The sequence below is a fragment of the Felis catus genome, chromosome A1 (genome assembly GCF_018350175.1).
Source record: "Felis catus isolate Fca126 chromosome A1, F.catus_Fca126_mat1.0, whole genome shotgun sequence".
NCBI classification, from domain to species: domain Eukaryota; kingdom Metazoa; phylum Chordata; class Mammalia; order Carnivora; family Felidae; genus Felis; species Felis catus.
This window is the reverse complement of record NC_058368.1, coordinates 66867303-66891835: the sequence shown is the minus strand read 5'-3', so window position 1 is coordinate 66891835 and position 24533 is coordinate 66867303. Positions and strand designations below refer to the sequence as shown.

The following is a 24533-nucleotide window of genomic DNA, read 5'->3' as shown; positions in this document are numbered from 1 at the left end:
TATGCCCGTCTGCTTTCGACCCCAAACTTCAGGACCGGCCCCGCGTGCAGCTACGACTGCTTGCAGGGAGGCCGAGGGCGCGAAGGGCGCCCGGGCCGCGAGCCCGCGGAGACCCTGGCCGGGGCTCGGCCCCCGGCGCCACCTTCCGCGGCCGCGCCTGGCCCATTAGGCGCCACGCCGCGTCGTCCCCGCAGCCCTACACTTTGTGGGGCCCGCCCTGGGGGAAGCGCAGTGTCATCCGCCTGCGGGGAGCCGCCGAAGGACAGAGCGCTCGGCCGCCCGGCGCCCCAGCCTCGGCCGCGCAGCCCGGGCTGGGCGCCCGCAGCGCAGGCCGAGCGGCCACCCGGCGCGGGCGTCTGCGGGGCTCCGGTTGCTGGTCCCCTGCTGCTGCTCGCGCGGGTGCGAGAGCCAGGCCGAGCCATCCGCGCCCCCCGCCGCCCACCCCCCGGGAGCCCTCGGGGCCTGGGACCAGCAGGGGGAGAGACCTGTTGAAAACTCTTGACGCCAACTTGAAAGACAATCAAATCGCCCGAGCAAAAACCCTCTCTCCAATTTGATATTTTTGAAATGTCATAAAAGCTGCACCGCAGCAAGATTGCTGCTCCCTTAAATGGGCCAGTAATTTCCAGCTCTCTCCCACAAATTCCGCCAACCGAGGATTTCAATGTGAAGCAATTCAAATAAGTAAAAACCACTTTATTGCTGTTCGAAAATTCGCATGCATTTATTCTGCTTAAAATTTGATATAGGGCATTTTTTTTTTTGTATTCTCATTTATCGCTTGCCAGGAAATAATTAAGAATAGGAGCTCGAAGATTAATTTTAAATAAAAAATCTTCTCAAATGAAAATGTCAGGTCATAAAAATTCCTTTTAAATCATAACAGCATATAAATCTTTGAAATTAACCATGTAATTACAATGTCTATCAACTTTTACCTTGAGCTTTGAGCCTCTCTTTTTAATCTTCCATTCTTTTTTAATGAATAGCTATTTTGAAATTAAAAAGTACTGTTCATTACACATGCCCCACTATAATAGGGTTTTTATCATATTTGCTCTATGTAAAAATACTTGCTACTTTGTAATTATTCACACGCCGATCCTTTCCTATATTGAGTAGAAAATAAAAAATGAAATAGAAGTCAAAGGTGCTTTAGAGCTGAATGATTTACACAATTCATTAAGGACGGTGATTTTTCAGTTAGCATCAGATTAAATGGTTACTTACTCTCAAATAGCCCTTGGGGAGTTGAATTGCTGGGTAGCAAACAGATTAAAGTTTGCATTGAAAGAAAAATTGAATTCAGAGGTAATCAATAGCATAATAGGGGCAGTGAGTGGTGCCTGCTGACTGAAATGAAATTACCATATTTTTAATCTTAATTTTCCACTCTGTTTATCTGACAGTGTGGATGTGCAATCCAAACAGATAATGAGAGAGTGGGATATTGACACTGCTGTCCTCTGGAGTGCTTGTTTTCAGTGATTAAATGCTGTGATCTGTGATTACTTTGTGCAAGGATGTCGGGGCTGCTGGCCAGAACCATGGGAGGGGCACTCACTCACAGCAGCTGAAGCTCCCGGCTCTCCCAGGTCCTAATGTCTGAAATCATTTTCCACTGGCAGTGTTGAAAAATAAAGATTACCTATTTATGTATCTACTTCGGCTGCACAAATTACAATAATTAATCCCATTATTGTTGTTGTCCTGACTCAAAAATGTTTAATTAGATCAATATGTGGTGAACCTTCTCTGTAAGTTTCGTATTAATGAGCCAACAAACTTGCTTCTTATGAGAAGATGTGAGTTATAAGTGCAAAACGCTAGAAAACTTTGAAGGGAAACTGTATTATCGTTAGAGAGGCAGTACAGAGAAGGAAACCAGGGGCATTGTTGCAGGCATCCAGCCCCAGTGGCTGTAATTATATAACAAGCTGTGATAATTTTTAAAAATGCAAATAGTCTTCTCTGGGTGTTGGGAGAAAGTCCTCTTGTACATTTAATTAAATTAATACCTCTAGCCAAATAACAAAGATACCCAATCACAAAAATTTAAAGTCATATAAAACCTACATTCTCTGAATTTGTCGTCTTGTGATGTCGAAATGCATCTTGTCGTCAGTGTAGTTCTGAAAAATACCCTGCATTGAAAGTGTTATTCCATTTTTGCAATGAGGAAATTTACAATGCTTCACATTAGACAACATATTATGGATGCATCATTTGAATTTGAATTCCCTTAATCCTGCTGTGGGAATAGATTTACAATAGATGGTGGCTATCTACCATCTACACCAACGATGTGCAATGTATAGCCTACTTCTGCTTCCACTGGGTAGAGCCTGCGTGTGTTTGGAGAATTTGGTAATTATGCACAGCTAATTAATTTATCCTCCCTTTATTCATATGTGGACACAAATAAAAAGACGTGAAGAGAAAGAGTGACGGGCGGCATTGGCTATCTGATAATAGATTATTACACAGCATTTACTTCTCCGAATTAGAGAGCAGTCACAACAAAAAAGTGATAGTGTCATGCCTCATTCAATCATTCCTTAACTTCGGGTGATGTACAGTCTTTAATCCCTAATGCACATAACTTTATTTTTTTTCGCAGGCGTTTCTGGTAGGCACAACCCTCTGGTAGCGGAAAGAGATCGCTAGGCTAGGCTCGTACTCAGAAGTGAAGAGTGCAAAATAACTAGAAAGAAGGTGAGTGAGTGCCACGGCTGGCTGTGAATTCCAGTTTGTTGACTCCCTGATCCTCATCCCTCAGGAACATCCCCTTCTCCCAAGGGGCAGGTGGTTAAGATTGGAAAATTTTAATAAATTAACATTTTAACCCTCGCGTGGCCACAGACATGTCTGTCTGCTCTTGTAAGCGTGTATTTACTGGGTGAAGCATCTGGGGAGGCATCCATGCTGGTGGATACTGACCAAGGACTGTTGCCGAGTTTCAGATTTGAAACACAGATGAAAGAAGTCCCCTCCTCTATATGAATCTGCAGTGAGAATTGCACATCTCGGTTTTACCGCTTGCTTTAGATATGCCATATGCTGTGGTATTTTGTAAATCGCTCTAAAGAAAGGGGACATTAGATCCACACAATAAATGACTATCGTCGAATCCCCGTGAATCTATATAGCTGTGCTGGAATGAGCTTAAAATTTTTGCTTAGAGTCTTTTTAAAACATCACAAAAAGATGTATCAAGCAGATTAACAGTTTGGACCGATTCTTTTACACAGAGTTTTAGAACCATTTTGACAATTTATTCAGTATTCAGAAAAATCCATAAACTTGAATATAAACTACATACAGTCCTGTCTTCATTACAACAAACTCATCCAATTTTTTGATAACTTGTATTGTGTCCTTTAAAAATTTTTTATCAATACTTAACCATGCTGATTCTTATAGCCATGGAATATGGCTGATACATACCCATTGACATGGAAAGTAGTCAAAGTGCTATTTGAACTTTTTTTCCCCTATCTCTTGACTACCTCTATAATCCAACTGAAACCTAGGTTTTCTAAGGATACAAAAGCTTCCCTCTACCCCTCTACCTGCAGTCACCATTGGAAGTTTATTGAGCTTTAGAGCACACAAAGAGAGTGAGAAAATCCAAACCAATCTCTTTCCTTTCACTTTCTAAATCCTGACATGGTCCATCACCTTTTCAAAATAGTGAGCTGGCCTTCCCCAAAAAGGAGAAAGGAAACACAATCTAATGGAAAACAATAGCAGAAGGATAATCTAATCTTTAAATAAGGAGACATGTTTCTGAAAGCTTAAGTAGAGTGAGTTCCACGCTGATGTCACCTTCTCCTGAAAAATGCCAGCTCTCCAGGGGGTGAAGAGGGAAATATTAATGCCATTAATCCATTGTCCCCAAATTCCCCCTAAATAGATGGGATTTGAGGGAAGGCTCTAGGTCACAAGTGGAAGTATTCACGGAGAACAAATGGTTTGCCCCTGATTGGCGTTTGGTTCGTGCAACCATTAACGAACTAGTCCTGGGAAACCTGAATGTTCCAACGAAACACACACACGAACGAGTAGCTATTCCGCTATTCCTTCCCGTAGGTGACCCAAGCCTTCCTTCTGATGTTAGCTTCTTATGACCCGGAGAAGAAAGAAAGCGGGCTTGTCACAAACGCTGGTAAGGAAAGTCCATTCTGGGGGCACTGCTGGGTTGACTGAGGTCTCCTGTGCATTCGGTGTTAAGGCAGCAAACTCCAAAATGGGTGTCTTCAATGGACAGTGTCTTTACGGGACACGGCATGACAACGCCAAGTATTCTCATGATTTTTTTTTCACCCGTATAAACCAGAGATCTTTTGATTTATCTTTGAAGCCTGTATGCCCTTGGGGCATTAGGCACAACCTTGTCGGCAGGAACCGAGAAAATAAAGCTACCCATGATGCAAAAGGGGGTGGTGACAATTTCTGTCGAGTGAAGGGGAGGAAGAGGCAGTGAGCTTCATAAAACCCGCTTGGGGACCCAGGTGGCCTATTCATTGCTCTGTCTCCAGTCTCTAGCACAGTGCCTGCCACGTGGTAGACATGAATTACCTGCCCGATGGATGAATATACGGGAAGAGCAAAAGTTCGACAACTGCCAGATTTGGTTTTAAGTACTGTTAGCGACCCAGACCTGGAATGCGTAAGTTATCGTCAAAGGCCAGTATTCGCAGGGCTGGGCGCTCCCTAGCTGTACTCTGTCTGCCTGTTTGTTGCTCCACTAAGTCACTTGGACGATAGAAGTGGTGGCCTAGCAAGTGAAATAGCTTGTGCGAAGGCAGCTTATACAGCCCCTACCGCTCAGATACTCAGTGAAGGACAACCCATCACCTTCCAGACGCTCTTGGTTCCAGCTGCTAGCCCACGTGTGTTCGGGCTCCACCTCCTCACCACATCGTTCTGCCGTCACACTTCAGATTTGTCCCTCCCTCTCCCCTTTCAGAAGATGAGCTCCTTGAAGACAAGAACCAAGTTGTACCTTGGTTTCCTCTCTCCTTGGCCCAGCGAGTCCTCCCTATGTGTCTTCTGAAGGAATTAAAACAAGGCTGTGGGGCATGCTGGCAAAATCGTATTTTGAGATCTTCCTGGTTAAACAAAATGGTATAAAGATCATCCCATAGAGAGTTTAAGTCTGAATTCTGCCTCCGCCTCATGGTCCTCTGGGGAAGGCGCTTAGTGACCAGGACCCCTTTAGGTCATCTGGGTAGCAGACAACGTGGTTCTAGGTAGCTTGCAGCTTTAGAATTCTACGAGTTCAAGCTACTTCTCGTAAAAAAAATTTAGCCCCTGACTAGATTTGTTCACAAACTGAACCTGTTTGGAGGCCGCAGTAACTACAGGCGAAAGTGGAATTTTCTAAATCACCTCTCCCACCTCATTCCGTGTAGAGAAGACTTGGAATAAAAGAAAAGCTTTCTTTGGAAAGAAATCATGACAAATCCTGATTTGTCATGATCTCTTCCATCCCTGCAGGAAAGCCACAGGAAAAACAGGTTTTCTCTATAGAAACACAACTACAACATACACCTTCAGGAATGGCCTCACGTTTAAGTGCCTGTGAATAAATCATTTCCTTTGATTTTGCTCTAACCAAGACCCTCCCACAGCCATGAGGCCTGTCTTCTTTCAGCCAGAGAAAACTCACAGCTTAAAGGCAGACAGAAGCCCATTCTACTGCTACCGGCTGTAAGTTTTGTGGTGCCGGCCTGCAACATGGCCGCAGTAATCCCTCCCCGCTGGTCTTCATGTCTTTGTGTCAGCCTCTCCCACTGTCCCACACTGTACAGAATTGTCTGTGTGATCAACAGAATACAGAGAAGCGATGATATGCCACTTCCCAAACTCAGTTATAAAAGACTATGGCTTCAGACCTGGGCTCATATTCTCTCTCTCTCTCTCGTCCCTTGCCCTAGTGGAAGCCAGTTGCCATGGGATGAAGACATTCAGGCAAACAGTGGAGAGGCCCATGATAAGGCAGAAAACTGAAATCCCTGCTAACAGCTGGTGAGGACCAGGGCCCACCTATTGGTGGCCCCCATGAGTGGGTTTGGAAGTAGACATTTTCCCAGTCAAGCCTTCAGATAAAACAGCAGCCCTGCTCAACAGCTTGACTACAACACTCCTTCCCAGTGAGCTGCTCCCAGATTTCTGCCCACAGAAGCTGCGAGATCATATATATTCGTTATTTTAAGCTGCCCTGTTTTGGTGTCATTTGTCACGCAGTAAAACCAGTTCTCAAAATACAGATATCCAGAAGCTGACTTCAGCCTCATGCAATATCGGTTGTACATCTTCAGGAATCCTTTTTGTTTTTAATGAACCTTTTCTGCCTGCCTTAGTAGATGTGAGGGCCAACGTTTCTAAGCTGTGAAATCTATATTAATGATATCCTAAGATGTGGCGGTGGCCCTGTCTTGTTTTTAAAGTTTGGGGCAAAATGTCTTCTGGATACTATTATGCCTCTAATATTTCAGTTTGCGGACTGCTTTTCTGGGACCTATATTTGCAAAATATCAGAGGTTTGATCTGGATCAATAACTATTTCTCTGGTCATAATTTTAAAACTTATGCATGTATCAAAAAATTATACATGTATCCAATACACTTACAGTTTGCACGAGAACAGAAGAAACCGTAAGATATCCGTGACCACCAGTTCATTTTGTACCACATTTTGAAAATCAGGGTAAGGGACACATATGGGACCAGAGGAGATGCTAAAAGCAAGATGTGATTATAAGTGCCATCCTTGATTTTATCCAGGAGACTACTTTTCCTTTTAAATTCTCCCCCACATTACAACATGGTAAATATTTACAAGCAGAAGCACGCAACTGGTTTGGGGTTCTGATAGAACAACTATAATACATCTGTCCAGAGTAGAGAACTAGAAATAAATTCTAGTTCGAATAGAAGCTATTTCCTGTATCAGCTTAACCTGAATATTCATCAATAGCTGTGAATTTATGACAACACGAATAACGACTGTTTACTGACAACCTGTGTGATGTACACACACATTTGCACATCTAATCCAGACCTTCCTTTAGACCAAATTTGAGTAAGAGGTATTCTTCTCCCATTGTCTTGAGGCTGAGGGGATTTAAATAGTTTGCCCAGGCCATGCAGCGCGTGCTAATGGACAGAGGACGCAAAGCCAGGCGTTTCAGGGTCCAAGGTTCATGTTCTTAGTACGATGCTGTATTGCCTTCCTACATCAATTTAATTTTAGTAACGACAATGTGGTAGCAACTGTTGAATTCTTTAGTATAGATGTATAGCAAATCCATAACCACCACTAACAACAAAAAACCCTCATGTTCCAGAAGATTTTCTATTACATTCAAGGTGAGAAAAGGAGCACCTACTTACTGAGAAGATGCTCAGAAGAGACCAGGGAAAGGGTGATGGTTCCTAGCTTCTGAACCCTCCTCCACCTGCACGACAGAGGAGAAGGATGCTTTATGGACACACTTTCCTCACGTGCCTGCATTCTGTTGCCACCTCCCGAGTTTCAGAGCTGGCCCTTTGTTTTGTCTCAGAGTACCACTTCCCTTGCAGTTTTCCTATTGAGGGTAAATATGATTTTCATACATTTCTGAGTCTTCAGTGCCAACCTTTAAAAAAATCTATACACATATAATTAGATTTTTTTTTCCAGGGGAGAAGGCCATATATGTTATTCATCTTCCCCTGGAGTCTGAGCTCTAGTCTTTTGGTTTTCTAGTTAGGATTCAAATCAGGCAGCTTCGTCAGAGAATTTCCGGGCGACAGGGGCCCTGGCGCTGGGCAGTGTTTGTTGGTCGGACTTTGAGGGGAATGGGTGGAAAGGAAGATGGCAAAGCTGACTAATACTCCTGATTACGGAGGATGCATGTTAACGTCTCGGGACTCCGCTGTGTCTGTGGCTGTGCTGCCCTGCTTTGCATCACCACTGAAATGCAGAGAGAAGCGATCCAGCTCATGGCTCCTTCCGAAAACGAAGTTCCTGACCATTTATTAAAGTACATCCTAAATAGGGGCACCTATGACTCATCAGCTTTAATAACAACAGCTTGTCTTGTAAAAATCGTAGAAAAATGGACACATAGGTAGTCAGTGCTTTGGGTGTTTTGTGTCACCGTGTGTGTGTGTGTGTGTGTGTGTGTGTGTGTGCGCGCGCACGTGCTCACCTGCTGTTGTTTAGAAAGTGCTGCAAATTCACTGCATAAATAATGTGCTTCTCAAGTGTTTCTTTTTCCTTCATATTACAGTGAACTGCCCCATTTTGAGGATGATTTGCTACGATATTACTGCCACTGCAGTGTATAAATATCACTGGCAGATTGAGAGCAGAAATATTTTTCAAATAACTGTGCCCGGATCCTGTCTCTGTAAGGTAACTATCTCAGACTTCTTAGGTTCACTTCCTTTATTTCCTAAATTATTATTTTTTTGTTGTTGCTTTCTTCTCTTAAGCTAGATGTTTCTTCATAACTTCATGCCACTATCTTCATGTTAAAGATAGAGAAAGGTATAAAACATTAACCTTTTATTCAAGATTATCCCATAGCATAGATTTGTACTGTCCTGATTGATGAGCTGTGTACCTGGACAAAACACAGTCTATATCTGCTTTATCCGCCACTGCTCCAAGATAAAAGTGGTCCCAGGGTAATCATCACCAACAATCTCTAAGAAAAAACGAATATTATCTTGACTCAGGTAACTTTTACAATAGCCACAACATTAAAATAGAAAAGTTAAATCAATGACTTTTAGGTAGATTAAGTGGGTATTAGAATACACCTTTGGTAATTTCTGGTTTTGTAAGGAGATTTTGTTTCCATTTGTCTTGTTTTGGAGAGCTTTACACAAAGTGTACCTATTTGATTTAGTTATTAGAACAGCTGATGCAATTTAAAACACATTAAAATACAGTTTTGATTTATTTTTTGGTTGCTGTGATCATGGATTACGTTGTAAAATCTCTCTCCTATGTTTTAGGATACTAATATTCTACTCTCCTTATAGAAATGTATAGCTTACATTAATGAATTAATAGGTAATGAATATAGTTTCAACCACAGGTCCCCAGATACTGTTGAAAGTGCATCCCAGTAATTAAGGAAATCTGAGTGGGTACCCCCAACTATGCATGTTTATTTATAAAGTATACACAGGTACTGCTTCAGGCAATCAATATCGCTAGGGCTTAGTTTCCTTTTTATGTTTTAGGTTAAGAAATATCAGTTATATTCTCTTCCTATCACCCCAAAGGATTATTTTCGGCATATGCCATTTTGAAGATGACTAACATGAAACATTATAGAGTTGCTACTTTCAAGTGGAGATTTTTCCCCCTTTATTTAACATTTTCTTTACCATTCATGTACTTATGTTACATATATAGTGTTTTAACTGTGATTTCTGGTGTTAATGTAGTTTTATTGCAATGTAAATGCAAACGAGGACCCCGGCGTTAAGACCAAAGTGTAATCCAGTCCTATGATCTGAAGCACAGTGATGCAGCTCGTATCATCAGAATGTTTATTTCTATAAGATTGGTGTTACGGGAGGAGGATGATAGCATCAGTATGGTCAACTATCTGAAAGTCTATGAGAAAGAGGCTCCTGTGTGTTCTGTCTCTTTCCAGAAAGACTATTTAGAAGCTAGTGGAAGTTACTGGGAGGCAAATTTTGCTCACTGGACGTTTTAATGGGTTGATCTATTGGCAATAAAAGCTGCCCTATGGCAGACCGCTGACCTCTGATGAAATGAATTCCCCATCTCAGGGGCCATTTAAGTAGGGGTTGGAGCTGTTGGAAAGATGTAGAGGGATTCCTGCACAACAGGGAGGTCACATGATAGTCTCTGACGTGCCTTTCAATTCTTAAGTACTGTGATTTTATAATAATCAGAGAACAATTATTCTGAAGGCTTTGGAATCCCTTTGCCACAAAGAGACACATTGACGGTGCTCCAAAGTGTGAAGGTTACACAGGACGCAGAGGATGAAGGGAGGTCCAACTCTAGAACTACAAGAAGAAATCCAACTTCAGTGGGGCACAGGGATAGTTGGGAGCATCAGTCATGAAGCATTATATGATGTGAGTTTGGGAAGTCTCTTTCCTTAGAGATCTTACAGAGGGAATAAAAAATTATCCCTCTGGGAAGATCTGAACTTAACTAAGTCAAGGGGAAGCTGATCTTACAAAGTCCCTTTGGTTTCTCTGTTTTTATGGGTTATTATGACCATCTGCTATGGCTAATCAACTAAAACCTCGAAAGGAAAAAGAGAAGAAAATTTCCATTAAAGAACAGAGGAGAAAGTGTCATTTTAATGCTTTTCCTTTGACTTGATTCCTTCGGTTATGAGAAATTTACTGTGAGTCAGTGGGCAGAAGCAGACGAATCATGCATTATCTTTTTAAGAAATAATGAAATATGATGTCGTGTCATTTCTCACAGATCCAGAACTAAAGGCTGTGTGTGGGTTTCTGGTCTCTGAAGTATCTTACGAAAAATAAACCCGCTGGAAAATAAAGATGAAAGTTCCATCACAGAGGCATGAGAACCCGGAGTCTTCTTTCCGGGTGATAAACAGGACAGCATCCCAGTGAAATAGTTACACTTATTGAGAGTTTCTGGGAGCAGAAATCAATGCTGTTGCTTACAGGGCAGGTGCAGTGCAAATAAAGCCCCTCAGTTCTGTCCCGGGCTCAGAAAGGCATGAGATCATGCAGTTCACACAGGCTGCCAGAAAGCTGCAGCTCGACCCATCTGGAGGCCACTGTCACGATAAAGTCCCCAAAGGAGCGGGTGCCTGGCTCTTCTGCCTTGCCTCCTCTGCTCACAACTTCCTTCCTCAGCACAGGCCGGGGAAGAGCAGACATCCTCTTTTTCAGGGCCACTGGCTGTTTCAAGACTCGGATAATGGGGAAAGTGCCAGTTGTACCAACTGGACAGTCAGTGTTAACTGTTGTCATGCTCTAATGATGTGTAGTCAAAGTTGGGGTAACTTGATCCACAAATGAAAACCTGTATGTCTAATGTGCGCCGATGAAGAGGGCAAGCTAAGTCAAGACTTTGCACCCAATTATGACTTAAATGCTAAGGACAAGCCAAGTAATGACTTAAATCGTGGGTTCTTTAACATGTTGCCCGGAATATTTTGTTAATCCTTAATTTGCTACAAACCACGAATATTGCCTTAATTTGTGCATGTATTTGGTTTCTGATTGTATTTATTTACTTTTTAATTTTTTTTTAACGTTTATTCATTTTAGAGAGACAGAAAGTGAGCAGGGTAGAAGCAGAGAGAGAGAGAGAAAGAGAGACAGAGAGAGAGGGAGAGAGAGGGAGACACAGAATCCCAAGCTGACTCCAGACTCTGAGCTATCAGCACAGAGCCTGATGTGGGGCTTGAACTCACCGGCCGTGAGATCATGACCTGAGCTGAAGTTGGACGTTTAGGTGACTGAGCTACCCAGGCGCCCCTGGTTTCTGATTGTATTTAAAAGAAATCCCTTATGTTATGTGAATATAATTATATTAAATTAGTCGATTTCAAAGTTTCTGAGGTAGAGCTGTTTTTGATTTAGAGTTTTAGTGGGCTCTCACATTGCAATGAGAACAAACATAGAGAAAGTAATAGTCAATTCCATGATTTGTCTTATCCATAACTTTGAACATTTTAAAATTCTGGGCTTACTGGTGTGCTTTTAAAGTCTAATCGAGCTGGACAAGTTTTTGCCAATTATTGAGAGATTGTAATGTCTTAAGCAAGAACTGAGCTGAACTTGACCTTTGTATAGCCTTGAAGAAATACTTGAGGCAAACCAGATGAATCGGGCCAGGGGACCCAGAGTCGGACAAGTATAGTGAAATTTAGTTGTGCCAACCAAACTCATGACAGACTGATGTATAAACCAGAAGTAATGAGGCTAGAGGTTCAGAGGTAGGACTGCATTCGTGCCCCTGGGTCACACTCAATCATCTCTCAGCCTCCTTGGACAAGACCATTGTCTCCTGCCTCTTCTGTGTTCACTCTCAAAGAGTAGGCTTATGTCCAATTTCTGGGGACATCTTATCTCTTTTAGATAATGAGTGATTATTATTAACAGTGATGCATCTAGTGTGAGCATTATCCAAAGAGAAAATCATCACTAGTCATTTTTCAAAACAGATAAATTTTTCATATTATAAAATCCACCCATCGTAAGTATACAGTCAATGATTTTGGGTAAAGCAGGGTTGTGCAAACATCACTACAAACCACTTGTAGAATATTTCCATCACTCCATGAAGATAACCTTGGGTGTTTGCTCCTGCTCCCATGCCTACTCCCCCAAGTCCCAGGCAACCACTGATCTATATTTTCTTGATGGATTTTCCTTTTGGGGAAATTTCATACAGTGGTAACCAATACGTATGCAGTCTTTCACGTTTGGTTTCTTTTACTTAGTATAATGTTTTTGACGTTCATCAGTGTGGTAGCATGTATTAGTACTATTTCCTTTTTATTGCTGAATGATACTTCATTGCAAGACTGTGTCACATTCACCACCGATATTTATGTGGTTTCCACTTTTTTATGTTGCTACAAGCATTCCTACACAAGTCTTTGTAGGGACACATGTTTTCACTTCTGTCGGGAAGATACCTGAAGGTGGAATTGTTAGGTCATATGACAAATTTATGTGTAACTTTCAATGAGATTGTCAAACTGCTTTCCAAAGTGGCTGTGTACTATCTTACATTTTCAGGAGCAATGTATAAGCATCCCAATTTCTCGCCATCCTCACCAAAACCCGAATGCCCTTCGGGGTACAGCCATGCTAGCTCTCGGAGTCATTTAATGTGCATTAGCTCATCTAACATGAGGGCTGACGGGGCTCAGGGGCCATAAACACCACGCCCAGGGCCACCCCGATGGCAGACAGTGCTCAGTGCTCAGCCTACTCCGTTGCATTTTGGCCAGTTTAAGAAAGAATAAGTGGACACTTCATAAGGTTTCCAAGGGAAGAGAGTAAGGGAAAAGGCTCATCCTGAGCAACCAGCCTACCTGCCTTGAGAATTTCTCCTCTCTCACTTCAACACCTCATAGTCCCCGTGATTCTAAACCCGGGCCTGGACCCCTCCCTCTTCTTTGCCCCACTAACTGGCCGAAGCAGGTTGATTCCTCTTCTGTGAAGCCTTGTGCATCTTTTTCTGTCTGTATCTACAGACAGATCCTGCTGTCTGGATGCCCTCATTAGAATCGTCTCTCTACCGCCAGTCCCCTGCCCACTCTGATCCCAGGCTGTTCCACTCTCTCCATGGGATGAAGGCGTCGTCCGCGACTGGCACGCAGGCTGGCTGCCACCTCTTCAGGCTCATGGTCCCTCTCCCTGCCCAAGCATCCTCTGCTCCCAACAAAAATGTCTCCAAACATTGACAAATATCCCTGCTGGGTGTGGGTCTCAGAATCTCCCCTGGTTCAGAACCACTGCTTAGCTAGTGGTTAACGTGTCCCACTGCAGAACTCGTGACACCGGATTAGCATAATCTCCTCAAGCCCTGGGCCTGGCTTGTAGCAAATGCTCGGAAAGTTTGGATTCGTGCTTGCAGAGAAGTGAAGACTGAGAACTTTAGACTCAGGCCGGGCTTCTGTCTCTTGTCTTGCACTGCCCTGTGTGGGAGGCTGGGAAGTTATCTGACCTCCCCGAGCCCTGCTTTCTTCATTGTAAATGGGGTGATCATGCTATTAGGCTTATGGTTCAGATTACATGACGTCGTTATTTGTAAAGACCTTATCCAGTTTGGGGTGGAGAGAAAACATTAACAAACGGTCCTGTAAACTATATTCTCCACCTGCCTGACAGCAGAGGCCCCATGTCATTCCTTTTCCGTTAATGGGGCCGGGCACACTGCCCCACACAGAACACTTGTTCAGTGTACCTTTTTGGATGATGCTACAGTGATATGTAAAGATGTTTGTACACAGGGTTTTCAGGATGCAGAGAGGAGTCAGGCGAACAGAAATAGGGAAGGTGAAGAAATGGATGGGGAGAAAACTGCCAGCAGATGGCCTCTTCCTGCTTTATCTTTCTTGCTCTGGCTTTTCTCTCATTATCTGATCCCTGTGTGACTTCAAGCAACTTCTGGAAAGAAAGAAAATAGAAACCAGCAGCTGAACTAGATGCAGAACAAGCTGGGTGATACAAGGTGCTTTTTACTCAAAGTCAAGTGTGTATATGTTTTCCTTTCCCTAGGATATCACAGCCTGCCTGAGCGGGGGGGAGGGGCTTGTTTAGGTAAATCTCCCTTTTCCAAAACCCTAGTTCTGGACAAAGATGATCAGGAGATGAATAAACGCATGTCGGATGTTGAGAAACCCACCATTGAGTAGAGCATGTATTTCACGGAGCTTTTTGGTTTGTGTTAAGTTACCGGCAATGATTTGTGGCACACTTTGGTCACACATCTATTGTACTTACGGTTGGCAACAGGACTGGCTAGAGACAGAGTCAGAATTTGGGGCTTTGAGACAGCTAACTGGGTCAGCTCCCACAGAACTAGCTTTTGCTAGTTACTTTTTACTGGTAATAAAAGAATCCTGTTCACTGACATCAGTGCTAACAGACCAACTTAATGGGCAACAGTAAAGCCAGAGTACAAATAAGAAAACTAAATGGAGACCCACCGAAAGGTGGAGGTGGGGAAGAAGGAAGCAATTGATGTTTTAAGATAATTTTTCTCAAAGTGTGGTCTTTAGACAACCTGCCTGAGAATCACCTGAAGAGGACAGCATGCTTTTTTAAAAATACAGGTTCCCGGGCGCACATGAGACCTATGGGATTAGAATTTGTTGGGAAAGACCTCTTCACTCTTTTTTTTGAAAATTACTTTTTAATGTTTATTTATTTTTGAGAGAGAGAGAGAGAGAGAGAGAGAGAGAGAGAGCACGAGTTGGGCAGGGTCAGAGGGAGAGGGAGATACAGAATCTGAAGCAGGTTCCAGGCTCTGAGCCGTCAGCACAGAGCCAGACGCGGGGCTCGAACTCACAAACGGTGAGATCATGACCTGAGCCAGAGTCGAACACTTAACTGACTGAGCCACCCAGGTGCCCCTCCACTCTTTTTTTTTTTTTTTTTTAATTCACACTAAAATTTGAGAAACATTGCTCCAAAGAAAAGACCATTTAATGTACAGAGTCAGTTTCTACCAACAGCCTTATTCTTCTTGCTTGATGACACTGGGTGGATTCACTGCTCTCAGAGTATTTCATAAGGTCTTAGGAGACAGGACAGTGGTGTTAGACAAAGAGCTGTGGTTTGCACTTAGACCTGGGAACTGGTCCTGTCAGTCTGCCTTGGGCCAAGCCAGCCTCTTTGGTCTGCAGACTCCTCACCTGCCAATGGAGGCCATCCAGATGTTCCCCGATGGCCCCAGGGTTCAATGAGGCTGTGGTCTTCAAAGCCCTCTCTGTTGTTTTATAAACATTAGAATAGCAGCTGTTTATATCGCATGACTCGAGGTCAGGTACTGTGCTGAACACTTTACAGACACTAACTCATTTAATCCCTCTCCACAACCCTATGAGGCAGGCTAACCCCAGTGTACGGATAGTAAAAGTGAGGTGCAGAGAGGGTAGGCAACTGTTCAAGATTAAACAGCTAAATGAAGAACCGAAAAGTTTATTTTACACGGAAAATTATTTCTTTTTTAAAATTTTTTGGTTTTATTTTTATTAAATTTTTTTTTAATTTTAATTGAAAAAATATTTTTACTGTTTATTTATTTTTGAGAGACAAGAGTGCTAGTGGGTGAGGGGGAGAGAGGGAGGGAGACACAGAATCTGAAGCAGGCTCCAGGCTCTGAGCTGTCAGCACAGAGCCCGACACGGGGCTCGAACTCACAAGCGGTGAGATCATGACCTGAGCTGAAGTCAGACACTTAACCGACTGAGCCACCCAGGAGCTCCCTTTTTTTTTTTTCTTAATTTTTTTTAATGTTTATTTATTTTTGAGAGACATAGTGCAGGAAAATTATTTCTACACTCAAAAATTTTTTTTCTCTATTCAAAATCGTAGAACAGGGAATCAGGAGAACTGAAATCTAACCAGAGCTGCTGTTACTACTTAGATGACTATGCTGGTCACTAAACTCCCTGGCTCTCATTTCTTGTTCAGCGAAATGACATTCCAGAACATTCTAGGGTCCCTTCTAAAATCTTTCTATGTTTTCAGCACCAATCTTCCTCACTCTATTTGGTATACCTATTATGTTAAAACAAACAAACTCAGTATGCACCAAAGGATGATTATCATTACAGATTTGCCTCAGAATTAAAGTACTTTAAATTCTTACTTTAAAATGTCCATATAAGTTAACTTCCTTTAAACAGAGACATAAATGTTTTAAAGGTAGGTATTCTAGGTATTCTATTTCCAAGGGTTTATTCATTTAATAAATTATTTAAATTTATTTTTCTTCATGTACCTGGTGAAAAATGAGGGTGCCCTGCCCTGGACACCTCATATACCAAAAAGAAGCTTCCAGAAATGGCGAAGAGCTCCACTAATCCAGCTGCAGTTAGTTCTTCCTGTTTTAAAATGAGGCGAGAGCTTATACAGCTATTCATATCGCTGTGAAAATTTCATCTGTTTTTACAGATGAGTTTTCCCAATGGGTGATATAGAATCCTATAAGTAAGCACACCCCAAATGTTTCCTTTTCATAATTATCTAAAGCACAGACGAGTCTTGAAAAGACAATTGTATAGCTTCTTGTGTTGCTTCATGGGCTTTAAGTGCCCACAAAGAGGATTCCTTATGCTTTAATTTCTCTTTATTTTTCTGACTGCAAAGACCCTTGGGGTAAGTGCCAGCCCCACAATCCCGCCGTTATATGGTGACTGTCAGCCTGCTCCAATGATGCTTCCTGTTCACTAGGCCCCCTTTCATCTGACCACAATGTCCTGGCTTTGTGGCAATTCTTAGTCAACGCCCATCTCTTCACTAGCCTGTGAATGGTATTAAATGGTGTTTATGCTAGCTATTGTGGCCTTTTGTGGGGTTTGTCTAATTCACAGAGAAAAGTCTGCTTTTGTGCTCCAAGACCAGCTACGTCATGGCACGCCATGTGCCTTCTGATGGGACCCAGTCCTGCTGAGTGATAACATTGCAGGCCTGAGCTCCTTTGCAACACAATCCCGCATTCTTAGCGCAGTCAATACGCTCACAGGCAGACTGGTTTACTCTTTTTATTAAGAGGTAGGGGAAGATAAAGCACAAACAAATACCAGATCCTGAAACAAAACAGAAACGAGGGGTAAGTTCAACTGATTTGCAACTTACTCAGCCGGCCAAGAAGTGAGAAAGCAAGTGGAAAGGAAATCACGGATTTATTCTATTAGCAACCAGACGCGACAGGTGTACCCACCGTGGCAGCAAACACTTCGCGTTTCAGGAGTAAGATTGCATTATGGTTTCAAGGTATTGTTTAAAATGACACTTAATACCAGAGTCACTACTCCACCGGGCTTTTTCTAAAGTGCTCACAAAAGAGAAAGGATATAGTATTGATGATTACATTATCCTCTGGTTCAAGAGTCTTTGCAGGGCAGGTATGTTGCTATGTCTTGAAAGGGCTTTTGATGTAAGAAGATCATTACCGGGCTCGGTGGTAATTGATCCTCAGCAGCCCTGGCTTTTGGTGCCGTGGTTTATTTCATCCTGTTGCGCTGCGTAATCCGTTTTCCAGCTATCTACAATCTTTTTTATACTCCTAATGGTGGCTTACATTTTAGTTTATTATTTTTTTTCCTTTGAGAAGAGAAGTGCTTTTCCGACAAAAAGAGGTGCATAGAAAGGGAAAGACTTTACCGTTAGCTGATGGTACGTATCTTTCGGTATAGAGAACGTGTTTCTGAATTGTGGGTCCGGCTTGTTTTCCTCATGTCTTTCCACTCTCTGACATAAAAATCAACCCTATGTAAAACCGAACCCAGGCACAAAGAAGGAAAAAGAAACCAGGAGCCATAGCTTAAAAATGTCACAGAATCCAAGTTTTCTGGCAAAGAGAGTGCAAACCGTATCATTACACTGAAAAATATAACCCAAATGAGATGATTTTAATTCCTGTTTTACATTCTGAAAATGTAGTTATTTTCTCTAATGAGAAAACTAAAGGGGAAAGAGTAAAATTCCCCATCCCGTGTCCAGTCCAAGAAAATCAAGAGATCTGGAGGTTTTTTCCTAAGATGACATGGGTTTCATGTCAACCCATGAAAACCCACGCCCTCTGGCTCAGGTGATAAATACTTATTGTGCCTACTACGAATCTAGCATGGGGCTAGATGCTGTGGTAGGTTTCCAGGAAGATGGATTCGAAGTCTCCTGGGAGAAAGTAACATTCTAAAGAAACTCAGGATAATGCAGTCCTAGGGAGGCAGGGTGATGGCGAGCCCAGGTCTGGGGCCAGGGCAGCCAGCGGGAGGCAGAATACCAGGAACACAACTGTATGCCATTCATCCCTGTGTCTTCAGGCCTTTGCACAGGGGATGACATATGACAGGTGCTAAGTAAGCATTGGCCTCATTTAGATAGGCCTGTGTTGGAAGGATTAAAAAAATACTTAAATAGGGAAGGGAGAGAGGGGTCCTTACAAGCGATGCCTGGAGACAGAAATGCCTGGAGACAGGGTAGGACCTGAGGCTCGAGCAGGGCAGATGTGAGGAGTGCCTTTTCCTGAGAGCGGCTTTCTGGTTGGGAAAGGCAACGACAATGGGAGTAGTGGAGCACTGAGTCACAGAGCAGGGAGCACATGAACAGATCTGGGTGAGGTCATCCCTCACTGGTGACCAGCCAAAACTGGCGTGAGGTGGTCGTTCATCTGAGTCAGGCACCTCGCTGACCAGAATGAGCAGAGGACAGGGGATGCCTCAGAAGGAAGTGAAGTAAGCCTTGGAAGCAGGGAGGGGTAGGCATTCAGACTCAGCAAAAACAGTTCGCACTTGTGGAAGTGGGTCTTCATCCATTTATTCATACGTTTGTTTATCATTTGCACAATACCTATACATATCGTGCGGACCGTTATATTTAGGCGAAACACTGTACGAGGGTCTCTAGAAGATTTCAGGAAAATTTGGGAATCATGTATAATGGCATGCTTTGGTCTCTATCCCGGAACTATTTCAATCTCCACAGCTGGGGCTACTCAGCCGTCACATGAGGGCTCACCCCCCTTCGTGGCTGAAGGGACAGGACATCTGCGTCCACAGCATGACCTCAGCTGTGCTGCTGGTCTTTGACTCCTTCACTCCTTCGCTTATTCATTCATCATATACCTATTGAGCCACAAATATGTACCTGGCAGGATTTGAAAAATCAGTGGAACATTGTTTCTAGCTCTGAGGGGCTCATGGTCTAGTGCAGCAGTCAGACATTCAGAATAATTAATACTAATAATTACTAATATAATCCTTATGTGTAAGGAGCTTTTAGAACACAGGGAAGGAGGTGCCTATCTCTGCATGGAGAGGCTTGGGAAGACTTCACACAGATGTGTGAGCCAGGTCTGGAGGAAGGACTGATAGAGCGCCATGGATAAAGGGGTGGGGGGAGAACGTTCCAGGCAGAGGGGACAGCAGGTGTAACGAGAGGGCCATGTGTTCAGGAACTGCAGCTGTCTGGTGTGGCCAGGGTAGGATAGGGGATGACATTGGCAGAAATAGGCTGGGTCAAGAGCATGCGGGTCTTGGTTTCATTGAACTCTACTTTCAAAAGTTAGTTTCTTGCTTCTTGCCATGTGACCAAGCTCCACTTTTGATCTCTTCCTTAGTTCGTTTGTTTACTAACCCAAGTCCCACCTCCTGCTCTGGAGAACCTACCTGTGGCCAAACCCCTCCTCACCTCAGATGCAGCTACTGCTTTCCTAAACCTCTGCCAGCCGTCTCCAATCACTTTCTCCTGACCGAAGCTACCCCAGCTTTCCCAGATGCAAGATCTTAGGTTCTCCAGAATGGAAGGAATTTTGAAAGAGCATTGGACCAGTGGGTTTTCATCTTTTCTCCCCCTGCCTTAGCAGACATGATGGATGTTCTCGTGCAAGACATACTTCCAAGGGTGCACTCATATCCTTGGCTGCAGCTTATATAAGAGAGCTTGAAACCAACCGTGTCCCTCTCTTTCCCATTCAGCCAATGCTTAATGGGATACTGGTAATTGAAGGTGACATTATTATAGGACTAACATTGAAGCTGCAAACCTGGTTCTGTTTAACATGTAACAAATGCCCTGTGACTGATTTTATATCCGATCTCAACCAGTGCTTGACCTCTCTTACGATGCCCCTGAACCTCACTTGAATATTCTTGATGACGTAAATCTCACTCATCAGGCAATCATTCAATCTGTGGACAGCTCCAAATAGTAGAGAATTCTTTCTTAAACAGAGTAGATGTTTCCCTTTCTGTGACTGCACTGTCTCAGTCCCACTCTCTGTGATTACAAAGGATAAGTAAAATCATGCTTCCATATCCTAGTCCTTTAAATATCTAAAGGTGATTACTCACTCTCCAGTAACATATTTTTTTTTCTGGCTTAAATATCCCAATGATATGGTTTCCATTCTTGGAGGAACTGCATTTTGTCAATGTATCTCTTAAAATATGACACTCAGAACTAAAACAGTTCTCTCAGCTCAGGCATACCAGCAAAACATACATCTGGGACTCTTACTGTTTTTATTCTGGGTGAAATATTTCTATTAATGCAATTCAAGATCTCATTAGCTCTTCTGGCAATTCTGTCTATTGGCCAGTATTGCAAGTTTCATTAAATGAAACCCCCTCAACAATTTTATTTGAATTGCCAATGGCTCAGGTGTCTCTCATCTTATAATTGGTCCAACATTTTTTTAAACCTCATTGCAGAACTTTACATTTGTCCCTATTAAATTTCATCGTATTAGTTTTGCCGATTGTTCCAAGCTGTCAAAGTCAATTTGAATATGTATCTGACATCGAGCGTATTAACATCCATCCAGCTTTGTGCCATTGCTAAATCTAGAAAGGATACCCGTTGTATTCTAATTCAAGTATTTAATAAAAAAAATCGAGCAGGATGGAACTAAATACGGAGACTAGTTATATGCCACTAGATACCATCTTCTTTTAGGTTGCATGGATCTCGATTAATATTAACAGAATAAAATATTTTAACCAGTTGTGAATCCACCAATCCATAATGTCCTCTGTCCCACTTGGCCATAGATACATCATGAATCATATTTTTGAAATAGTATTATTTTGAAAGTCAAAATATGTAACTCATTTGGAATAAAATTCTTTTGGAAATATAAATTGAAATTTTAGTCCATTTGAGTTCAATGCACCCTGATATAGAGAAAAGGCCTTTGAGATTCTCAGTAAGTGAATCAGTAAAAACAGAAAGTATAAAGTGAAAAAATGAGAGCTATGTTAAACGTTCACATAGAAAAAAATCTTAAAGACAAAAAATAAGTAAAAAACTGGGTCAACTACCTGGAACATAAATGACAAAGGGTTAATTTCATTAATGTACAAAGAGCTCATATGAGTTAATAAAAAAAATGAATAACGCAAAAGAAAATGGGCAAAGGACAAGAACAGGCAGTTCACTCACGCACACGGACGCACACGGTCAATTAACAAAGAAAGAAATGTTCGGTCACACTCACAATTAAAGAGTTGGAAATTAAAATACTAAACGAGATGCCATTCCTCATCTATCAGCTTGATAAAGATAAAAAACTCTGGATGTATGCAGTGCCATTAAGGGCCTGTGGAGAAAAGCCCTCTCATATTATAAATTGTAAATTGGTAAGACCTCTGTGGAAAGCAATTTGAAATGATCAATCAAGATTTAAAATACACATACCTTGGGGCATCCGGGTGGCACAGTCAGTAGAGCCTCTGACTCTTGGTTTTGGCTTAGGTCATGATCTTAAGCGTTTGTGGGTTTGATCTCCACATCTGGCTCTGTGCTGACAGCATGGGGCCTGCTTAGGATTCTCTTTCTCTCCCTCTCTGTCTGCCACACCCCTGTTCACACTCTCTCTGAAAATAATAAATAAACTTAAAAATACACATACCTTTGGATCCCATAATTTTGCTTCTAGGATTTTATCCTACAAATATATCCAGAAGGTATGAAGGTGTAAAGTATATATGTATCCATAAGGTACAAAGAAGTAGAAAATTCATAGAGGATGGATGGGATCTACCTCTTGTCAGACGTGTGACCTTTGGCAAGCCAGTGCCCTCCTCTGCGAACCTGGGATGGTAATATGATCTGATAAGTGGAATGTTATGAGGAATAAATGAACTCTTTAAAACAGCATCAACCACATTGTAAGTGCTATATATATTTGCTTTTTTTACTGCTATCATTTACTTACTTCATCATGTACTGTTTTTAGTGTCTGTCTCTGCCCATAGAATACGAGCTCTACAAGGAATTTGTTCTTTGTCATTTTTGTGCACTGAAGAACCCCAAGGGCCTGGAACTTGACAGCTGGTAGACATACAACAAATACTTCCTGACTGATGCTGGCTATCATCCCACGACTGCACTGTTCATGAAGATCAACCAACTCCTCATGCTCTACTCCTTGACCACTGAGAGTCCTCGGGTTTCTTTTTCAAGAAAATACTGAGCAGCCGGTGAAAAATTCTACTTACCGAGTGATTACATTTTCTTGAAAACTTATTCTGGCTATGACTCAGCCTCGGGAGCTTGGTTGGTGTGAATATACCCTGGGTGAGCTAATAAAATCAAAGCCCTGAAAATGCAAAGTTGAGGTCCCAACCCTGAATCCATGCTCCCCTGGGGACTGGGACGAGGAAAAGGGCAGTGCAGATGTGGAGAAGTGGACAGCCGACGATGGGAGGCACTCTAGGGTGTTTGAAGAAGGGCATGCGGGTGGCTGTGCTTTAGGATGATTGACCTGGCTGGGCTGCGTCTAAAAGGAGCAGTCAGAGCTAACTTAGTGGTCCCCTGTCATGTTCTTCTTGGGCAGCTCCAGGTTCAAAGAAGCTCCACGCAGCTCTGCAGGCGGGTCCAACCCAGACACATGGCTCTCAGTCTGCAAACATCATGTCTTCACTGCACAGCCTGCCCTCATCGAGAAGGGTGTCTCCAGTCTTTCCAAGAACATGACACATGACAAAGTTAGGACAGGACCGTAGACTCTCCAAGCTCCCTATTGTACATGACATGGTTTAAAGAATCAGAGTTTTCCTGAAAGAGGTAAGTTAACCTTGACTTGCAGAGTATTTGGACAGTCACAAAAAGCCATGGTAAGCAATAATTGTTCTGCTGGGACTTTACAATATCAAAATCAGACATTGATGTCTGTCCACCCCATGCATTCCCCTCCCTCTGTGTGCAAGAATTGATTTCCACTAGTTGAAATTCACACAATAAAGGAAACTTTTGTTTTCAATTCTGCTGATGAGAGAGACAATTATATGCGACCTCCTCATTGATTGACTGTGCTGTTTTCTTAGATTTACTTCTTGGGAGAATCATTAAACATAAGAGAAAATGATTTGTTTCCATCGACTGGATGATGTGTCCATCTGACAGCCCTGGTTTTTATATTAAAGTTATTATGTCATTAATGTAATTTGCAGAATCAAGAAGAAATCACTCAAGTTCTGATTGTATTGCTGGTTATGTTTTTTTCAAATAAATAAAAACTTTTTAAAGGAAATAAATCTGGTGACAACAATAATAGATGAAGAGGCCAACTGCTCACATCATAAATCACCACAAGCTTAAGGAAACTTGGTTACTTAAGTGCTGAGTGCTGCAAAGCTAGGTTTCTCAAAATGTCCATTTTCATATTGTGAAATTCTTAGGACCGCTGCTAATTGCAAGTACTTAGGAAAGATGACTTCCCATTGTTAAATTCCTTTCTCATTCTCATGGCTGTCTCACTGCTTAAGGTTAGTAAGTTAACACGGAGCGTGGTAAAGCCGGGTTTGATTCAGGTTTCCCCAAGTCTCCTCTGAACTTCGTGTGTTCGTGTCAGTTGGGGAGATTGTGTGACTGTCATTCTCAGTAACTTTTCTCTCCCCCGGCAACAACTGCCAAGAAATTAATTATGACAAGCAAGGAAGCACTGATGCCTTGTGGTCTGGCCCTGGCTGACTGCAAAACTCCAACCTCTGGGTGTTGAAATTAAGTGATCCTTGGAATTTTCTAGAAAAAAAAAATTGATATCGACAGGTGCAATTTGTGGGCCCTCTTTCCCCATTGGTTTTGAAGGGTCTTATCTACCACTTCTAGTGCTACTTTTGGAGCACAGGGCTAGTCGTGCATATTTTTCTGACGTATGACAGGTGCCCCAAAAAGATCCTCTTTTCTTTTTACCACGGAGGCCGGCCTGGTTTCATGGGCATGACTACCCTCCAGTTAGAAGGTCCTGGCACTTGGTTTAATGTGCTGCAGTTGCTGTCTTGAAACTCTTAATACATTTTGAACAACAGGTT

The 24533-nt window shown here is 42.6% G+C and overlaps 1 long non-coding RNA gene across 2 annotated transcripts in view; it reads left to right on the top strand.

The window, feature by feature from the left end:
- The window catches only part of LOC123384686, a 61819-nt gene extending 37680 nt beyond the window's left edge, over window positions 1-24139 (top strand). Inside the window, exons 6-12 of one of the 2 annotated variants that reach the window (XR_006596146.1) lie at window positions 2621-2715; window positions 4093-4168; window positions 4542-6033; window positions 7378-7604; window positions 8283-8407; window positions 22457-22797; window positions 23057-24139. This is a non-coding gene — a long non-coding RNA (uncharacterized LOC123384686). Of the gene's footprint in view, window positions 1-2620; window positions 2716-4092; window positions 4169-4541; window positions 6034-7377; window positions 7605-8282; window positions 8408-22456 lie in introns of both variants that reach the window. The other variant, XR_006596147.1, reaches the window with a different exon arrangement.
- The last annotated feature ends 394 nt before the right edge of the window (window positions 24140-24533 follow it).